This window comes from Giraffa tippelskirchi, chromosome 2, assembly GCF_054371585.1.
Source record: "Giraffa tippelskirchi isolate mGirTip1 chromosome 2, T2T-mGirTip1v1.2.pri, whole genome shotgun sequence".
In the NCBI taxonomy this organism is placed as follows: Eukaryota; Metazoa; Chordata; class Mammalia; order Artiodactyla; family Giraffidae; genus Giraffa; species Giraffa tippelskirchi.
In genome coordinates, this window is record NC_137276.1 from 33,148,937 (window position 1) to 33,169,573 (window position 20,637).

Genomic DNA, 20,637 nt, shown 5'->3' on the forward strand with positions numbered 1-20,637 from the left:
ACAAGATGAAAGCCATTGTCTCTTATGGCAAAGTCTCAGAAGTCATACTCCCTCATTTCGGCAATATCCTGCAAGTTATAAAGGTCAACTGTATTCAGTGTGGGAGGGGGCTACCTAAATGTGTCAATACTAAGAGACTAGAACAACTGGAGGCCATCTTGTTAGCTGGCTATTACATTCTATCCTCTGTCCCATTCATATGCAAAACACACTCACCCTCAAAAGATTCATCCCATTTCAGCATGAGTTCAAAGTCTAAAATTATATACCTTAATCAGGCCTAGGTATGCATGAATCTCCTTAATGCAGGTCCTTAATGAAGCTCCCTGAGTATTGTTTCTCTTAATCTGAAGGCATGTGAACTTAAGAGACACCACACCAAACACAGAATAATTGGTGCAGGCATAGGATAATTTCTATTACTGTAGAAGGTGGCAAGAATGGACATTTGAGACCACTATTGTTTATTTCTTAATTGAATCTAAGAATATAAAAAAAATTCCCAATTAACTTGTGACAGTGCTTATTTGCAGAGTTCCAAAGAATAGCAAGGAGAGATAAGAAAGCCTTCCTAAGTGATCAGTGCAAAAAAATAGAGGAAAATAATAGAATGGGAAACACTAGAGATCTCTTCAAGAAAATTAGGGATACCAAGGGAACATTTCATGCAAAGATGGGCACAATAGAGGACAGAAACAGCATGGACCTAACAGAAGCAGAAGATACTAAGAAGAGGTGGCAAGAATACACAGAAGAACTATACAAAAAAGTTCATGACCCAGATAACCATGATGGTGTGATCACTCACCTAGAGCCAGACATCCTGGAGTGTGAAGTCAAGAGGGCCTTAGGAGGCATCACTACAAACAAAGCTGGTGGAGGTGATAGAATTCCAGCTGAGCTATTTCAAATCCTAAAAGATGATGCTGTGAAAGTGTTGTACTCAATATGCCAGCAAATTTTGAACACTCAGCAGTGGCCACAGGACTGGAAAAGGTCAGTTTTCATTCCAATCCCAAAGAAAGGCAATGCCAAAGAATGTTCAAACTATTGCACAACTGCACTCATCTCACACACTAGCAAAGTAATGCTCAAAATTCTCCAAGCCAGGCTTCAGCATTACGTGAACCATGAAATTCCAGATGTTCAAGCTGGACTTAGAAAAGGCAGAGGAACCAGAGATCAAATTGTCAACATCCACTGGATCTTAGAAAAAAGCAAGAGATTGCCAGGAAAACACCTACTTCTGCTTCATTGACTACGCTAAAGCCTTTGACTATGTGGATTACAATAAACTGTGGAAAATTCTGAAAGAGACGGGAATACCAGACTACCTTATCTGCCTCCTGAGAAATCTGTATGCAGGTCAAGAAGCAACAGTTAGAAGCCAACATGGAACAACAGACTGGTTCCAAATTGGGAAAGGAGTACGTCAAGGCTGTATATTGTCATCCTGCTTATTTAACTTGTATGCAGAGTACATCATGTAAAATGCTGGGCTGGATGAAGCACAAGCTGGAATCAAGATTGCCAGGAGAAATATCAATAACTTCAGATATGCAGATGACACCACCCTTATGGCAGAAAGTGAAGAACTAAAGAGCCTTTGATGAAAATGAAAGAGGAGAGTAAAAAAGCTGGCTTAAAACTCAACATTCAAAAAACTAAGATCATGGTATCTGGTCCCATCACTTTATGGCAAATAGATGGGGAAACAATGGAAACAGTGACAGACTTTATTTTCTTGGGCTCCAAAATCACTGTGGATGGTGACTGCAGCCATGAAATTAAAAGATGCTTGCTCCTTGGAAGAAAAGCTATGACATACCTATACAGCATATTAAAAAGCAGAAACATTACTTTACCTACAAAGGTCCATCTAGTCAAAGCTAAGGTTTTTCCAGTAGTCATGTATGGTTGTGAGAGTTGGACCATAAAGAAAGCTGAGCACTAAAGAATTGATGCTTTTGAACTGTGTCATTGGAGAAGATTCTTGAGAGTCCCTCGCACTGTAAGGAGATCAAACCAATCAATCCTAAAGGAAATCAGTCCTGAATATTAATTGGAAGGACTGATTCTGAAGTTGAAGCCCCAGTACTTTGGCTACTTGATGCTGATGCTGGGAAGGATTGAAGGCAGGAGGAGAAGGGGACCGTTGAGGATGAGATGGTTGAATGGCATCACCAACTTGATGGACATGAATTTGAGCAAGCTCCAGGCGCTGGCATGTTGCTTTCCATGCGGTAACAAAGAGTTGAACAGGACTGAACGACTGAACTGAACGCTCATCACTTCCAATTTTTATTATTTACTTACACATGAACTTAATTACATATCACTTCTGTGCATAAATAAAAAGGAATATGTAAGCAAAATAAATCATCCCAGGTATTTAAAAATTCTCTTCACGTTGAGTCTGTTCTTGATCACTTTAACTCGGAGGCATAAATATCTGAGCTTTTCTATCAAGTGTCATTCTCTGTACAATAAAGAATGTTTGCGATGCAGTATTTCTTTAAAAAGTGATTCACTATTAGCTGCAGGATATTATTGCACATAGCTGATACCCATTCTGCAGGTTTTAATGCTGGCTATGACTAAAAGAAACTAGCAAATTAGTATTGACTCTGGACAGCTCTAGATCTAAGTAAAAATTTGGGTTCTATGAGTGCAGAAGGGGAAATTGATATCAAAGGACAACTAAAAGTCTCAGCAATGTGGTCATTATTTCCATATCGTATCTACAAGGTAATGGAAACCCAGAGAATGGACTAATTTGCCCAACACACAATTACTAAGTCATACAGCCAGAATCAAGTCCAGGTGGATCCAAATTTACAAAACTACCATAAAACACAGATCTAGAATTGATACGGTTTTGAGGAAATTGATGTATTCATCTACTGTTTGTAGTATAAATGATGACAACATTTTAGGGAGAGGTGATTTAGCAGTACCTATCAAAAATCTAGATGTGCTTCCCTTTAAACCCAACAGCTCTAGAAATTTAGTCTATAGAAATACCACCAGAAATGTGGAAAGAAACACATTTAGGATTTACATGAGTGTATCACTTCTACAAGCTTTAAATTAGAAACTAGTATTGCAAATAAAGACAGCGGCGGGGGGGGGAGGGGCAGGGGGGAATGGTGGTAGGAGAATTGAAATTTCAGAGCCAGAAGTAGAAACATTGTCATTGGTGCAAGACACCATATGATCTTGGTGGTCCATACACTCACTGCTGGTCCATAACCAGCAGTCACAGCAGTCACATCCCCAATAGACCAGTTCTGTGGTAGGATTTGGGGGAGTTTATCTTGCTGAGTCAGTCTGGTAATCCTAAAGATTCTGTGAGCTGCCAGGTATTTTTCAGTAAATTCCTTTTCTCCTGTAACTATTACATTGGTTTCTACTAGTTGTAACTGAGAATTGTAATTGATACTCTGGCCTCATTTCTTCTCCTAACTCCTGTAGGATCTGTGCTGTTGGTGTGTCCTATGCTGGGATCTCACAGGGCTGCTTCCTTTGTATCACTCAGGATTTAGGTCAAATGTCACCCACAAGCAAAAGGCCCAGATCCCCCAAACTCAGTAAATTCTGTACCCAAACTTTTCACTCTTTCAGATCTCCATGTTGTATTGTCTTCACAAGACTTATCACTAGATGAAATTATTTAGCTCACATTTATTTGTTCTCTTGTTTTATTTCTTCCCCTCCCACAAATAGAAACTATAGAAATTACTGTGCCTAGAAAGTTGCCAGGCACTTAGTATGGGCACCATAATTTTTGCTGAATTAATAAATGAATGAAAGAATTTTATATCTTTGTTTTGTAATACCATGTAATTGTTAACATCTTTTGAATATCCATAGGAAGTTAAATAAACTGGGGGTATAACCATCTAATAGAATATTACATACCTATTAAAAATATGAAGTATATTGTATATATCTTGGGGTTTCCCAGGTGGTGCTAGTGGAAAAGAACCCACCTGCCTATGTAGGAGACATAAGAGATGTGGGTTCGATCCCTGGGAAGATCCCCTGGAGGAGGAAATGGGAACCCACTCCAGTATTCTTGACTGGAAAATTCCATGGACAGAGGAGCCTAGGGGGCTGCAGTCCATAGGGTCACAAAGAGTATATATCTTAATATAGAAAGAATTCTGCAATAGATTTCTAAGTAAAACAGTGAAATGTAAATGAAAGTAATTATACGATGATATGATTTCATATGTGTAACATGCCTACAAAGAATATGAGAAGATATTAATCAAATACATTAAGAGTAGTTTACTCAGTGTAATGGGAATACTAAGATGGAAAGAGAAATCCCTCACTTCTTGCTTGATACTTTTTTTTTTTCAGTGATTATGTATGTACTGTCTCTTTTTTCATTTCAAACAAACAAACAAGCTAGTTTGAAAAAGATACATTTATTGGAAAAAATACTAAGGTATGATATCATCTGCAATGAAAGGAAGAGTTAAACATACAACTACTGGAAGGGCAGGAATGTTACTGGGTCTCAGAAACTCTCAGAATCAAGAGATATAACAATTCTCAGATCTGAAATGCAAATCAAAACTACAATGAGGTACCACCTCACATCAGTCAGAAAGGCCATCATTAAAAAGCCTACACACAACAAATGCTAGAGAGGGTGTGGAGGAAAGGAAACCGTCCTACACTGTTGGGAGGAAATTAACCTGGAGCAGCCCCTATAGAGAACAGGATGGAGGCTCCAGAGTTGCCATATGATCTTGCAATCCCACTCCTGGGTATATATTCAGAGAAAACCCTAATTCAAAAAGATACATGCACCCCAATGTACATTGCAGCACTATTTAGCCAAGATATAGAAACAACCTAAATGTCCATCAACACATGAAAGGATAAAGGAGACAAATGTATATATGGTACCTATATAGAATGTAATACTTTTCAGCCATAAAAAAGAATGAAATAATGCCATTTTCAGCAACATGTATGGGCCTAGAGATTACCATACTAAGTGAAGTAAGTAAGAAAGAGGAAGACAAATATCATATGAAATCATTTATATGTGGAATCTAAAATATGACACAAATGAACTTACCTACAAAACAGAAACAGACATAGAGAACAGATTTGCAGTTGCCCAGGGCGTGGGAGGATGGGAGAGGAATAGATTGGGAATTTGGGATTAACAGATGCTGCAAACTATTATGTACAGAATGGATAAACAAGACTCTACTGTGTAGCACAGAAAACTATATTCAATATCCTGTAATAAACCATAATGGAAAAGAATATGAAAAAGAATGCATATATATGCATAACAATCACTTTGCTGTACAGTAGAAATTATATTGTAAAACTATTTCAATAAAATAAATTTAAAAAATAAAAATTCTCATAACTTTTTCTATCCATCTCTTATCTTGGTTCCTGTTTACATGTCACCTTTACATTATTTCACTGCTATGCTTCTGCTACCCAAGTCTAGAACTGGTGATAGTGGTTAAGCTTGAGAAAGCTGACCCCTGAAGCTTCATCAGAAATTTCACAGAACTATCCATAGAGCCTGTATACTTATCTGTTTGTTCTAGGTGGAGAAAGAAGTAGTAAGGGAAATGGTTTATAAAAAAACCACATATGTGGCACTCAGATCAGTACTCTGAATTCTCCTGCCTCAAGAGAATATGTTTAGAACAAGATAAATGATGAAAGATTCCAGTGACGGATATTCACAGTGAAAACTTTGGCACTGTCATCAAGGTTATTGAATATTGTCTAAATCATCCATGTCTTCATATTCACACAGTCCGTAGGTAACAGCTCATCTTTAAGCATTGCTGGGAATCCTTCCACAAACTGGGAACTAGTATGTAACTGTGAATGGGTTCTTAGTCGCTCAGTTGTGTCCAACTCTTTGTGACCCCATGGACTATAGCCCGCCAGGCTCCTCTGTCCCTGGAATTCCCCAGGCAAAAGTACTGGAGTGGGTTGCCATTCCCTTCTCCAGGGGATCTTCCCAACCTAGGGATTGAACCTGGGTCTCCTGCATTGCAGGCAGAGTCTTTACCATCTGAGCCACTAGGGAAGCCTCAAAACCCTGTAGCAGAAGGGACTGCCACCAACTGTAGTACTATATTATTTCTCATAAATCTTCATTAAATCTTAATCACATTTATTTAGATGGTTATCTTTAATATTTTTTCCCAAATCAGTCAGTTCCATCAAAATCCATAAGGAAGCATTTTAAAGCTTTTGATGTATTAGTCAAAGTAGGTTTGTTTGTTTTCTTGCAGTGTCTTAACAGAACAAAGGATTATTGCTTTCTCAGGTCCCAGTCCAATGTGGGTTAAGAGAGAGAAGGAGTGTTCCATGCAGACACTTAGGGATCTAGGTTGCCTATAACTAGGGTCTCCACTTCCCCCAGGGGGCTCCAGAGTCCACCAAATTCTCCACATTTGGACTTCAGAAAAAGAAAACTAGGAAAAGTAAAGAAGCCAATACCTATTCTTAATCATCACAATCTAAAAATAGTGCACGTTACTACTTTCCAATTCCACTGATAAATTATGAACCCATCTAGAAACAAGGAATGTTCGGAAATATAGTCTGGTTGTGTGCCCAGGAGGAACAGAAGAAAATGGATATTGGTAGTTGATGTTTACTTCCAAAACAGTTGACATTAAACAGCTTATTGTCTTTTTCAGATGCTTATTTCTAAAAGTTACTTCTTATTAGCATGAATAATACCATGATTGCACAACTGCTTCAGCAGGTTCCCATTATGTATCAGTTGAAGGTCTCTTGGTTGCAAATATTAGATATCCAAAGTAAACAAGTAAATGAAAAGAAGGATTTATTTGCTCACATAAGCAAATCTCAGATGGTAGAGGCATAGAGCCAACCTTAGGGACAACCAGAATAACAATAGGGTTTTCTCTTTGTTGCTAATCTCTACTTTTCTCTTAAGCTTTTTTCTTTAAAACTGTACATCCATGGTTGGGAGACACGTACTCAGATCCAAATATCTCTCTAACCAGTCCTAGTTCTAGAAGTGGCTCAAATACAGGAGTACAGGAGTCATTCACAATATTCAGTGTGATTCTCTTAACCTTGAGCTTGGGCTTACCAGGTGTTGTGCTCATATGAGCAGAATTGAAAATGTGCTACTTTGGTACTAATTAACTTACCAGTTCATTCATCTCTCTCTACTGCTATCATGGTAAAGACAGTGATTCTATGAATACTTTAAACAGATTAAAAGTCTAGCAGAAGAGTGAAGCTATAGAAGATCCACAATCTTGGTTGCATTTGGCACCCTCTCAATGGCAATGAAGCAAAATAGGGCTTTTTATTATAAGATTAAAAGAGGTACTTTAAATACTTAGCACATTACTATACTAGAATGCTTTAGAAAAGGTTTCACAGAGTCAAAATCTATCCCTCATAACAGAGACTGTTAGCAGTTCCTCAATATATTCATTCCCCTCCATTTCTAGAGCAGGAGTTGGCAAATTTTTCTGAAAGGACCAGATATTGAATATTTTAGGCCTGCTATATGGTCATAGGACTCTATGGATCTCTGTCACAACTACTTTCAACTCTGCTATTGTAGCACAAAAGCAGCCCTAGACAACACCAAAAGCAGAAGCAACAAAAGGAAAAATAGATAAACTGATCATCATCGAAATTACAAATATGTGTAACTTAAAGGGCACCAAAAAGAAAGGTTAAAAAAAAACAACAATCAGCAGAATGGAAAACAAGATCTGAAAATTATATTTCTGATAAGTGATTTATATCTATAATATATAAAGAACTATTACAATCCAATATCAAAAACACAAATAATCCAAGTGAAAAATAGAGAAAGGATCTGTATAGACTTTTCTCCAAAGCAAATATGCAAATGGCCAATAAGCTCATGAAAAGATGCTTAATATCTTTAGTTCCTAGAGAAATGCAAACCAAAGCCACAGTAAGATATCATTTCACAACTACTAGGTTGACTATAATTTTTAAAAGATAATAAGCGTGACAAGGCTGTGGAAAAATCAAAATCTTTATACACTGCTGATGGGAATGTAAAGCAGTATAGCCACTTTGGAAAATAATCTAGCCATTCCTCAAATGGCACACTAGTCCGTAATTTCACTCCTAGGTATATAATATACTAAGAGATAGATATAGTAAGAAAAATGAAAACATACATCAACACAAAAATTTGTAGATGAATGTTTATAGATGGGTTTATTCACAATAGTCAAAAGATAGAAACAATTCAAATTTCCATCAACTGATGAAAGGATAAACAATACTCAGCATATCGATACAATGGAGTATTATTTCGCCACAAGAAGAAATGAAGCATTAATACATGCTATGACTTGGGTGAACCTTGACAATATTATTCTAAGTAAAAGAAGCCAGTCACAAAGGACTGCATATTGTATGATTCAGTCTAAATGAAAAGTCTAGGATAGACAAACCTATAGAGATAGAAAGTAGATTATTGGTTACTTAGGTCTTGGAGGGGAAAGGGAGATGGGAGATTCAGGGACAATAGCGAAAGGGTGTGGGGTTTCTGTTCAAGGTGATGCAAATATTCTAAATTGACTGGTGCAAGATGCATGGTTCTGTGACTAGACTAGAAGTCACTGAATTGTACATTTTAAATGAGTGAACTGTATGGCATGTGAATTATATTAATAATATGTTTAAAAATATGTAGCCACAGACAATAGGTAAAATGGGCAGGGCTGAATTCTAATAAAATTGTGTTTATAAAAACAAATGGGACCTCTGTTCTAGAGCGAGAAAATCTTCAATTAAAAAAAAAACAAACGTTATCTTTCCCAGCTTCTCTTGCAAAAGCTTGTATACAACTTTTGGGAATTGTTCTTAAGTAGAAAATGTGTGCTTTTCGATTTCCTTTGTCCTTCCTATTCACTGGAATGGCCAGAGTTCTAGCAGCCATCTTGGACACTGAAATGACTTTGGAAAATGAAAGCCACACACAGTGGGCCACAAGACAGCAAGAGTCTGGAATCCTCACCCCATGAATCACCACACTAACCCCAACCTGATTTCATCCAGATTTCTTGAAAGAAAAAAATAAATGTATGTTATGTTTAAGTAACTTTTATTTTAGAGCCTTCCATTACTCTGTGCTCACAGCTGTGCCTAGTTCCAACTACTAAAGCCCTTAAGGAATTAAACAGCCAGACTTCCTGGAGAGGCTCAAGCGAATATTATGGACATCCAACAACCAATTCTATGAACACAGATGTCCAATTCTCTACCTCTCATTTTCTTTTTTCTCTTTTACTCTCTCCCTCCTGTGTGACTTTTTTTTTAAATGTCAAATTTCACAAATACAAGCAGCACCACACAGAACAGGGCCAGGGTTTGCTAAATCCCTGTTTAGTCCAAGTCTTGATCACCATATATACAGTCTGTTGTGTGTTTCTCTATGGATCAGGTAGTGTTAGCATTAGCTTGTGACTTACTCTGCTCTATAGGACAGAAGAAAACAGTCCTCTGAGGGGTCCTGCTTTACCTTGACAAGATTAAAATAATGTCTGCAGAGCTCTCAAAGTGTCAGAAAAGATTTCCAAATATAATGTTGACCTTCATTCACAAAAAGGTACAGATACACTATATAGTGTATCTTCTCCATAAGGATGTGAGGCATGGAAGAGACCTAATATTCTTATGCCCCTCACTAAAAAACGTTATCTCTGTGTTATAAAATAAATGTGTCCCCCTAAAATTTACATGTTGAAGCCCCAACCCCCATTGTTATCGTATTTGGAGATGAGGCCTCTGAGGAAATCATTAAAGTTAAATAAGGTCATAAGGGACTTCCCTGATGGTCCAGTGGCTAAGACTCTGTGTGCCCAATGAGGGGGATGTGATTTCAATCCCTGGTCAGGGAACTAAGATCCCACATACTGCAACCAAGAGTTCACATGCTGTAACTAAAGATTCTGAGTGCTGCAACTAAAAAACCCATTGCAGCCACATCAATTAATCAATAAAAACAAGGTCATAAGAGTGGGACCCTGATCTGATTAGTGTCCTTATATGAAGAGACACCAGAGACATCTCTCTCTCTCTCTCCACACATACACACACACACACACACACACACAATCAGGGAAGCCCATGTGAAGACACAGCAAGAAGGTGAATATTTACAAGCCAGGAAGAGTTCTCACCAGAAACACGATAGCCAGAACCCTGATCTTGAACTTCTGGCCTTCTTCTCCAAAACTGAGAAAACTAATTTTTGTGGCTTAAGCCAGTCAATTTGCAGTATTTTGTTACGCAGTTCGAGCAGACTACTACACACTCCAAAAGGAAGAAGATCCTACTTCAGCATCATTTTCCAATTATCCTCTGATAAAATCCACTTTAACACCAACATGTTCATAAGCTAGCTTCACACACTCTGGACCTGCTTGATATTTCAACTTGACTCTTACTCTCATGAGCAATTTTTTGGGTTCTTAGAGGCTCCCTGCTAGGGTGCCTTCTGACTATAACTCCTCCTATGACATGTAGAATCACCAATCATCCTGAATTACCTGGGACTGAAGGGTTCCTGGAACTCAAGATTTTTGGTACTAAAGCAAGGAGAGTTCTAGGCAAACTTGGACAAGTTGATCACCCTAAATGGGCAATGTATTCTATCTCCCCCAGTTAACTGCTCTATTTACAGCGCTAGATTTTCTAATAATCCACACTACACAGATTCTCTCTGTTGAAGTCTCATATCCCTTCTATGCAGTCCTCTTGAGAGATTCAAAAAGTCTCCAGGCAAGCTCTCCCTTTCACATGGCCCACATGTAGTGCAAGAGAAACACTCAAACATCATCTGTCCTGATGGGAGGGACTACAACTTCCTTTGCTCCTCTGACAAAACTTCTAACTGACCCATTTCTCCTACCCTTATGATTTCCCAGATGCAGTCATATACCTCCACACTTCCCAAAAGCAAGGGGACATATACCAAGCTCTCTGAGTAGTGCCGCTGAAGCCTCACTCACCAGACCTGAAGGGGCGAGGGAAAGCATAACAATAGCTCTCTCTAAAACTGCTTATCATGAGATCCTCTCTTTCAAAATCTTCTTTTAAGCCTGAAACTGGTGAAAAGTTCCAACCACTGAAAAATCAGCTCTTGGATTGTGATGACCAAATACAGGAAGCAAGACTGACCAGAAGCCCTAGATTCTTGCACTAAGAGCCAAGCTTCTCATGGGCTACTCCAGCCAATGACTGACTGCAGCATAGACAATGAGGCAGGCTCTTTCCTAGGACTCCTCTGACAGTGATTCTGGCTTAAGTATTCTCAACAGCCTTGCTAAATCTTCCTTAGATTGTGTAGAACTCTAGGATACTTCCACCAACCTTCTTTCCCTCCCTCCTTCACTCAGTTTCAGACTTCATCACAGTCTGATGGCTCTTCCAGCCTCCCCTGGCTCCCTCCCCCATTCTCCCTCACAAGTGTTTTCCTCTAATAAAATCTTGCACATTTAATTTCATCGTAACAACCACCCCTCAGAGGACCCAGACTAATACAAAGAAATTTCCTTCAAAAACATGCATCTGGGCAGCACCTTACTTTGCTGTTTCATAGTTGTTGCACTATAATGCTACATGCAAAACTTCCAGTTCAATATCCACTTAGGCTATTGATCACAGAATGCATTTAGGCTATTGATCACAGAATGAATGAATGGTATGTCAAGAGGGAGCACTAGGGAAAACGATGGGATTTTACATTTCTTGTTGTTCAACAATGCCCAGTTTTGTTAAAATATATGTTTAATTTGTAGGAGTACAGAGTGAATTTTGGCCAGAGTTATCACTGTAGGTGCTGAATGTGTGAGTGCAGATACTCTATATGTGAATCTACCTTTGGGTGGGCAACTGGGTTCGTGCTAGGACTTGAATGAGATGGTTGCTACATGCTACCTTGGAATTCCAAAGTAACCTCAATGCCAATATCAGCTTCTTCCTTTATTCCTCTACCTTTTCTTCTTTCCCTGATTCTTTCTCATTTTTCTCTTCTTTCCACAATCTTTCCTGTTGTGCCACTGCTTTAGAGATCACTAAAAAGCAATATTAGGAAATAGAATTTAGAGAGAGAATAGAGAATGAAGTCTTTATTTTGCTTAGTCTGAAAAAGATAAATTGCTTAAATCTGTACCCCAAAGAAGGCAGAATAAAAATAGCTTCCTACATTTCTTCTCCAAAATGTTAAGTACCCTGAATTCCACCTCCCCCCATTTTTCTTTAGAAGAAAAACTTCCAGTTGTAGTATATTTTTATACAAAAGTTCTGCTGTGTGTGAAAAACAGCAGTTTTTACTCATTTGCCTCATTTTTCCTGTGAGGTTTGTTGACCCAAACTGTATTTTACCCCAACAAAACCTCAACGCTCTTCCAAGAAAAGAGGATTCCCCTCTGTGACTTGCACCAAGGACTGTCATTTGTCAAAATGTGACAACATATCTTTGTCTCCGTTAGAATAACAGGCAATCAAAAAGGTTTTACTATTTGTCTATATTAAATTTGTATATATTCAAAGAAATAATATAGCAGATATGGAAAATATAAAAAAGATGAAATGATTGAATTGCCATTCTTCAAGTATTATCACTGTTATATTATACATATTTGTTAGTGCCTTTTTCTATGCATAATTGTGACCTTAGTGGCTATTCACACTTTGTTATTTGAGGGCTGGTTAATGTAGACATAAGGTCAAAGGATTGATTCTCGGTTACATTCTAGAGAAATGGAAACCAGAAGAAATAGTTGATTTGGTGGAAAGTCCAATATAACACTTGTCAGTCCTTTGCCAAGGCCAGAGACTATTCAGTGATGGTGACCTCCAACTGTCCTGAGTTTACGAGTACCTGACAGGAGTTAAAATGTCTCCCTGAGGTGAGTAGCCAGTGTGAGTTTCCTCAGTTAACCTGAGCTGTGAGGTCAGGTGTAGGGTCAAGGATATGAGACTAAGTGAAATACAAAGGTCATTGGGAAAGTGATGGTGACTCGAGCATACATTCAGCTTTGTGCCCACAGTAAAATGCACAAGAGCTGTGACCTGGCCCCACTTCAACGGCAACAGGATGCTGAGCTGAAGGTGAATAGCACTTGCAGAAGCGGCTTACCAGGATAACAAGCACCCGGGTTTGAACTTTTAAAAATGGAAGCATGAGAGATTTCAAACACGGGTCCTGAAGCCAAACTGACGGAGTTAGACCAGCTTCACGGAATACTAGCTCTATGATCTTAAATCACTTCCCCTCTCTTTGCCTTAGCTTCACCGTATATAAATGCAAACGGTAATACTTCCTTCCCCTGGGACTGTTGTTGAAGAAGGCATTAAGTGGTATGGCAATGCTGGTGTTAAGCACAATGCCAGACACGTGACTTGTATTACAGGTAGTAGGCTGTCACCAAGTCCCCAACCTTTCCCGGCCACAAACAGCTTCCCTACCGCGCCCGCTCCCGGCAGTCTCTTCACCTCAGCCCTTCTCATCCGAACACGATCCCTCCGCGCTCGCGTCACTTCCGGGGGAATGTGCGTGCGGCTCTTCGAAACACCCGGATGCAGTTATCATGGCTGCCATCAGTGACGGAATCGCGATGGGGATCAAGTCAAGAGTCGCTCGCAAAGCGCTCAGAGTTTGGGACTTCAAGGAAGTCAGTTAAAGGACAAAAGATGAGATCGCTGGGCAGCAGGATGTCCTAAACAGTCCTAGAAACTGCGCCTCTGCGATTCCCATTAACTTGCCGCCAAGTTTTTCTAGTTTACCAGGTGGCACTAGTAAAAAAAAAAAGCCGGCTGCGAAAGGAGGTTAAATAAGAGAGCCGGGTTTGATCCCTGGGTGGGGAAGATCCTCTGGAGAAGGGCATGGCAACCCACTCCAACATTCTTGCCTGGAAAATCCTATGGACAGAGGAGCCTAGCGGACTATAGTCTGGGGGTCCCAAAGGGTCCGACAGGACTGAAGCGATTTAGCACGCATGCAAGTTTTTCCTAGAGGGGTCGCTCCTCTTGGCGGGAGGTGGGGGGGGGCTTCGCTTCCTACCCAGCACTTCTTTGTGTGCCGGGATTTTGTTCCGGTCACTCCCTGCTGCCCAGGAGCTGAGTGGGCAGTGCAGTGGCTGGCCGGAGAGGAAAGGGCGAGCCGGAGACTAGAAGAGAGAGAAGCTGGAAACTGGGGACTTCCGAGGCGTCCAAGCTGGGTACGCTCCCGAGTGCAGCCCCGAACTGCCGCCCCCTCTGGAGCCTGGTTCCCTGGAGGCCGACATGCGCCTCACCAAGGAGCTCTCAGAATAAACCACAGGACTGTTCTCTGCCGACCCATCTTACTCAACAGTAGACTTTGATCCTCGAAAATATCTAGGATATGTAGAATGTGATTTTTTTTTCTTAACATCCCAAATACAAGCAAACTAGTAAGTTTAAGAGTAAATAAGAAAAGTTCGCATGTTGCGTGACGTGGTGGTTTTCTTTTAAGGTTTAAATTTGGATAACAAATGCTTGTGACATTTTTACCAAAAGCATTCATTTAAAATGAGCGGTATGAGAAAATAGGCCCGTATTTAAAGTACTCAGAATTGTTGAAGGTACTCAGAATTGTTGAAGGTTGCTGCTGCGCAGTTAAGATGAAACACGGGGACACCAGAATTATACCTCAGGATAAAACTTTAATTGCTAAAAGCTTCCGAAAATGCAACAATAATTCTAGGTGGTGTACATATATTAGAGTTAGTTCTTTCACAGGGTGCCCTATAGGTTTTGTCATCAAATGAAACAGGAACAGTTGTGAGTTGATAAACATTTCCTAGTAGTTAAAATTATTTTTTTAAATGCTTAACTGTGTATGTATTGGATTCAGAATCTCAGTTGAAACCATTTTTATTTGTTTGAAATATGTAATGAGCTGATAATGTGTGAACACAGAAAATTACTATTTTTATAGAAACAAAAATACGGAAACTAAAGCAGGTTGAGTCTAATATAAGGTATTACAGTGGGTTTTATTTTTTGGAGCAATTTGATACAGGTTTTATTCATTTTTCAGCAATCAAATCAGTCTTCTGTGTTCATTGCTTGTGAAGCAATTTTACTGAAGCATCATTCAGGGAAAGAACATTGCCAAATCTTTTATAAAATGACTCTTGTCTTAATTGAATCTTACAGCCCAAATTTTCACTTCCCAGCCACATAAACAAGAAAGTTATATAACTTCCTGTTAAGAATAACCAAATCAAACACCGGGTTGTAGTTTACACATTTTAATTGGAAGGGTTCCAGAAATAACAACAAGGTTATCTGAGAATGTGTTATAATTTGAATTTTCACTTAAGCTGTCAAAATTAGAAGAGCTGACCTAGAAAAGTCTTAAAAATGAAGAAGAAAAGAAATGTGAATATTTACCACCTCTCTAAATATTCTGTTATTGAACAGAAAATAAAATGACATTAGAAAGCACCTGGGATTTGTTTTTATGATTACATACTGTGTGCAAAGCACTGAGTTGATATTGGATGAGAAAGTGCTTTGTGATATTTAAAGTAATATATAAATCATGAACAGTTATTACTCTCACTCTTCTGGCAAAGTCATGTCTCCCTGTGCTGTATTTTGAGCTCCAGAACCCTCTTGTTTTTACACTAGTAGTATTAATAGATATGGTTGTAATACTATTTTAAAGGAGCCGAAAATGAATGCTCTGTTAATGCATTTTAATTGTTTTCCCTTGCTTATGTGATATCTGAGATTGTGTTTATAAGCACCTTTGTACACAATAGAGTAATTTGATGGTCATGGATGGGGGTAGATTCTTACTTTTTGCTTTTTGTGTGATTTCTTACAGGTAGGTCTCCTGGGTTCTTGGCACAGTGCCACATGGACTAGACAAAGCATTGTTAAGATGGGAATTTTTATTACACTAATCAGTTCAAACATTTGACCCATCTGTTTAATTTTCCAGTATTTTAATCAAGCAAATAGATATGGGATGAGTGCAATTGTGCGGTGGTTTGAACGTTCTTTCGCATTGCCTTTCTTTGGGATTAGAATGAAAACTGACCTTTTCCAGTCCTGTGGCCACTGCTGAGTTTTCCAGATTTGCTGGCATATTGAGTGCAGGACTTTCACAGCATCATCTTTTAGGATTTGAAATAGCTCAGCTGGAATTCCAGCACCTCCACTACCACACAATTGCACTCATTTAACATGCTAGTAAAGTAATGCTCAAAATTCTCCAAGCCAGGATTCATTAATACATGAACCGAGAACTTCCAGATGTTCAAGCTGGTTTTAGAAAAGCAGGAGGAACCAGAGATCAAATTGCCAAAATCCGTTGGATCATAGAAAAAGCAAGAGATTGCCAGAAAAACATCTACTTCTGCTTTATTGACTATGCCAAAGTCTTTGACTGTGTGGATCACAATAAACTGTGGAAAATTCTTCAAGAGATGGGCATACCAGACCAGTTTACCTGCCTCCTGAGAAATCTGTATGCAGGTCAAGAAGCAACAGTTACAATCCGCCGACATGCAACAACAGACTGGTTCCAAATTGGAAAAAGAGTATGTCAAGGCTGTATATTGTCACCCTGCTTATTTAACTTGTATGCAGAGTGCATCATGTGAAATGTTGGGCTGGATGAAGCTCAAGCTGGCATCAAGATTGCCAGGAGAAATATCAATAACCTCAGATATGCAGATGACACCACTCTTATGGCAGAAAGCAAAGAAGAACTAAAGAGCCTCTTGATGAAGGTGAAAGAGGAGAGTGAAAAAGTTGGCTTAAAACTCAACATTCAGAAAACAAAGATCATGGCATCTGGTCCCATCACTTCATGGGAAATAGATGGGGAAACAGTGACAGACTTTATTTTGGGGGGCTCCAAAATCACTGCAGATGGTGATTGCAGCCATGAAATTAAAAGATGCTTGCTCCTTGGAAGAAAAGCTATGACCAACCTAGTTCAGTTCAGTTCAATTCAGTCGCTCAGTCCTGTCCAACTCTTTGCGACCCCATGAATCGCAACACGCCAGGCCTCCCTGTCCATCACCAACTCCCGGAGTTTACCCAAACTCATGTCCATCGAGTCAGTGATGCCATCCAGCCATCTCATCCTCTGTCGTCCCCTTCTCCTCCTGTCCCCAATGCTTCCCAGCATCAGGGTCTTTTCCAATGAGTCAACTCTTCGTATGAGGTGGCCAAAATATTGGAGTTCCAGCTTCAACATCAATCCTTCCAATGAACACCCAGGGCTGATCTCCTTTAGGATGGACTGGTTGCATCTTCTCACAGTCCAAGGGACTCTCAAGAGTCTTCTCCAACACCACAGTTCAAAAGCATCAATTCTTTGGCGCTCAGCTTTCTTCACAGTCCAACTCTCACATCCATACATGACTACTGGAAAAACCATAGCCTTGACTAGACAGACCTTTGTTGGCAAAGTAATGCCTCTGCTTTTTAATATACTATCTAAGTTGGTCATAACTTTTCTTCCAAGGAGTAAGCGTCTTTTAATTTCATGGCTGCAATCACCATCAGCAGTGATTTTGGAGCCCCCTAAAATAAAGTCTGTCACTGTTTCCACTGTTTCCCCATCTATTTCCCATGAAGTGATGGGACCAGATGCCATGATCTTAGTTTTCTGAATGTTGAGTTTTAAGCCAACTTTTTCACTCTCCTCTTTCACCTTCATCAAGAGGCTCTTTAGTTCTTCACTTTCTGCCATAAGGGTGGTGTCATCTGCATATCTGAGGTGATTGATATTTCTCCTGGAAATCCTGATTCCAGCTTGTGTTTCTTCCAGCCCAGCATTTCTCATGATGTAGTCTGCATATAAGTTAAATAAGCAGGGTGACAATATACAGCCTTGACATACTCCTTTTCCTATTTGGAACCAGTCTGTTGTTCCATGTCCAGTTCTAACGTTGCTTCCTGACCTGCATACAGGTTTCTCAAGAGGCAGGTCAGGTGGTCTGGTATTCCCATCTCTTGAAGAATTTTCCACAGTTTATTGTGATCCACACAGTCAAAGGCTTTGGCATAGTTAATAAAGCAGTAATAGGTGTTTTTCTGGAACCCTTTTACTTTTTCGATGATCCAGCATATGTTGGCAATTTGATCTCTGGTTCCTCTGCCTTTTCTAAAACCAACCTAGACAGCATATTAAAAAGCAGAGACATTACTTTGTCAACAAAGGTCCATGTAGTCAAAGCTATGGCTTTTCCAGTAGTCATGTATGGATGTGAGAGTCGGACTATAAAGAAAGCTGAGCACCAGAGAATTCATGCTTTTGAACGGTGGTGTTGGAGAAGACTCTTGAGAGTCCCTTGGACTGCAAGGAGATCCAACCCATCAATCCTAAAGGAAATCAGCCCTGAATATTCATTGGAAAGACTGATTCTGAAGCTGAAACTCCCAATACTTTGGCCACCTGATGGGAAGAACTGACTCATTGGAAAAGACCCTGATGCTGGGAAAGATTGAAGGCAGGAGGAGAAGGGGATGACAGAGGATAACATGGTTTGATGGCATCACTGACTCAATGGACATGAGTTTGAGTAAGCTCCGGCAGTTGGTGATGGACAGGGAAGGCTGGTGTGCTGCAGTCCGTGGGGTCACATGACTGAGCAACTGAACTGAACTGAACTAGATGTGGCCTTCATAGAGTGAGCAGTATTTGTGGGATATTTGATGATAACTTTATTTCCTACCAAATGTAAAGTTTGATCTCAAATAGTTAACTTTTTTTGAGCCCTTACCATAAGCCAATCTCTGTGTTAAGTACTCTACATGCATTATCTCACTTAATACTTAACAGTAACACATTAGTTTGTTCTATTAAACTTGCTATTTTACAGATGGAGAAATGAGGCAAAGAGGGATTAAGATCTTTGCTTGTGGTCCCAAAATTATAGCCATGTTCTAGAGACTTTCCTTCCATTAGCTAAACCCTTAGAAGAAAACTGAGCATGGAACTCAGACCTGGACTCTAGTTTTACCCACCCTGCTTTGTGAATTAGGGCAAATCATTTAACCTCTATCACTTTCATTCTCCTCTGCTGTAACAAATGAACACTTTGAACTGTTATATTTTATTGAATCATGAATCATTAAAAATCATTGAAAGGGTAACTTCATCACCATCTCTTGGATGTTCTTCTAAGCCCTTGACACTCATTCCATAAGCTTTGATGCACATGTGCAGGCAGTGACAACTCTCTGGCTCCCTGGTCTGACCACACTGTAATATATGGCTGATACCAGTGATGCCAAAATGTAAAATAATGTGCATCTTGGAACTGATGACAGTAGATGATCTCTGAGCTCCTTTTCAACCCCAGTTCTATGACATCTGTGGCTTTATAACATTTTATTACTAGTTTATGTATTTTTTAATGTAAATGATTCAAGATAAAACATACCAAAACACTTCTTGGAAGTAGAAAAGTAAGAACCAAGTCTGTCTTTTTTCACTTTTGAATCCCCAATACCTATAGCAATGCCAAGCATGTAGTAAATACTCAATAAATATTTGCTGAATGAATTAAGCAAATCATCTTTTCATATTACAAATGCAGCTTTTAAAAAATTGTGTTTTTCTTGAAGTTGATGTAAAATATAATAGTATTAGCAGTAAATATATATATATATTTTGCTAACATTTTTTGAATGCAGAAGTGCACTCTTGAAAAATAGTGGTCTTTCTCTCCAGACATCTTTTCTGTTTACTGTTGTTAATTGTCATCAAATCTGGTGTATGTTTTTTTTTAATTTCATTGAAGTATAGTTGATTCACAATGTTGTGTTAATTTGGAGTATGTTTTGTTTCTTGAAGAGGATGATGAACATTGAAATGCCAATATATAGGCTTAATAACAAGGAATCATAGAGATCTTCATTTTAACAGAAGTTGGAATATGGTATTTGATGTGTGTATTGACTTTTTATGAGTATTCTAGAGGTGATTAAGCATGCCATTCTTCCAGATGTTCAAATATGTCTGAGTTATGAATGATGAAAATAAACTATAACTGGACCATATTTTGAATGGGCAGAAAAGTGTTTTTTAAGTTTGGAGGTGGGCAAGGGTAAAATAATGTAACTAAAGAAATTATTCTGACTATATTTATACCATGTCTAAGGATGTCTGTATTTTCAGTTAGAACCAGGAAGTGGGGTATAGGGATCATTATAGAATTGTATAGACTGTTCTCTGGAGATAATCAGCTAAGTGTTCTGCTGTAGCCAGAAAAGCCATCAAAATATGAGGTATCATGAAAGGGATTTAGCAAAATCAGCAAATAGTATCTTCCCTCAAACAACAAAGTGGTCTGTCTAAACAGGAGACACATACAGTTATTTTATTTTCGTGATGGATAGATTCAGAATGTTCAAAATCCTTTCAGTTCTTTCAGGGTTTTTTTTTTTTTTTGGCTGTACAGCTTGTGCAATCTTAGTTTCCTGACTGAGAATTCAACTTGGGCCCTTGGGCAGTGACAGAGTTGAGTTGGTTAGGACCACTGGACTGCCAGGGAATTCCCTCAATTCTTAAATATGACTATAGCTATAATTTTCCTCACAGAA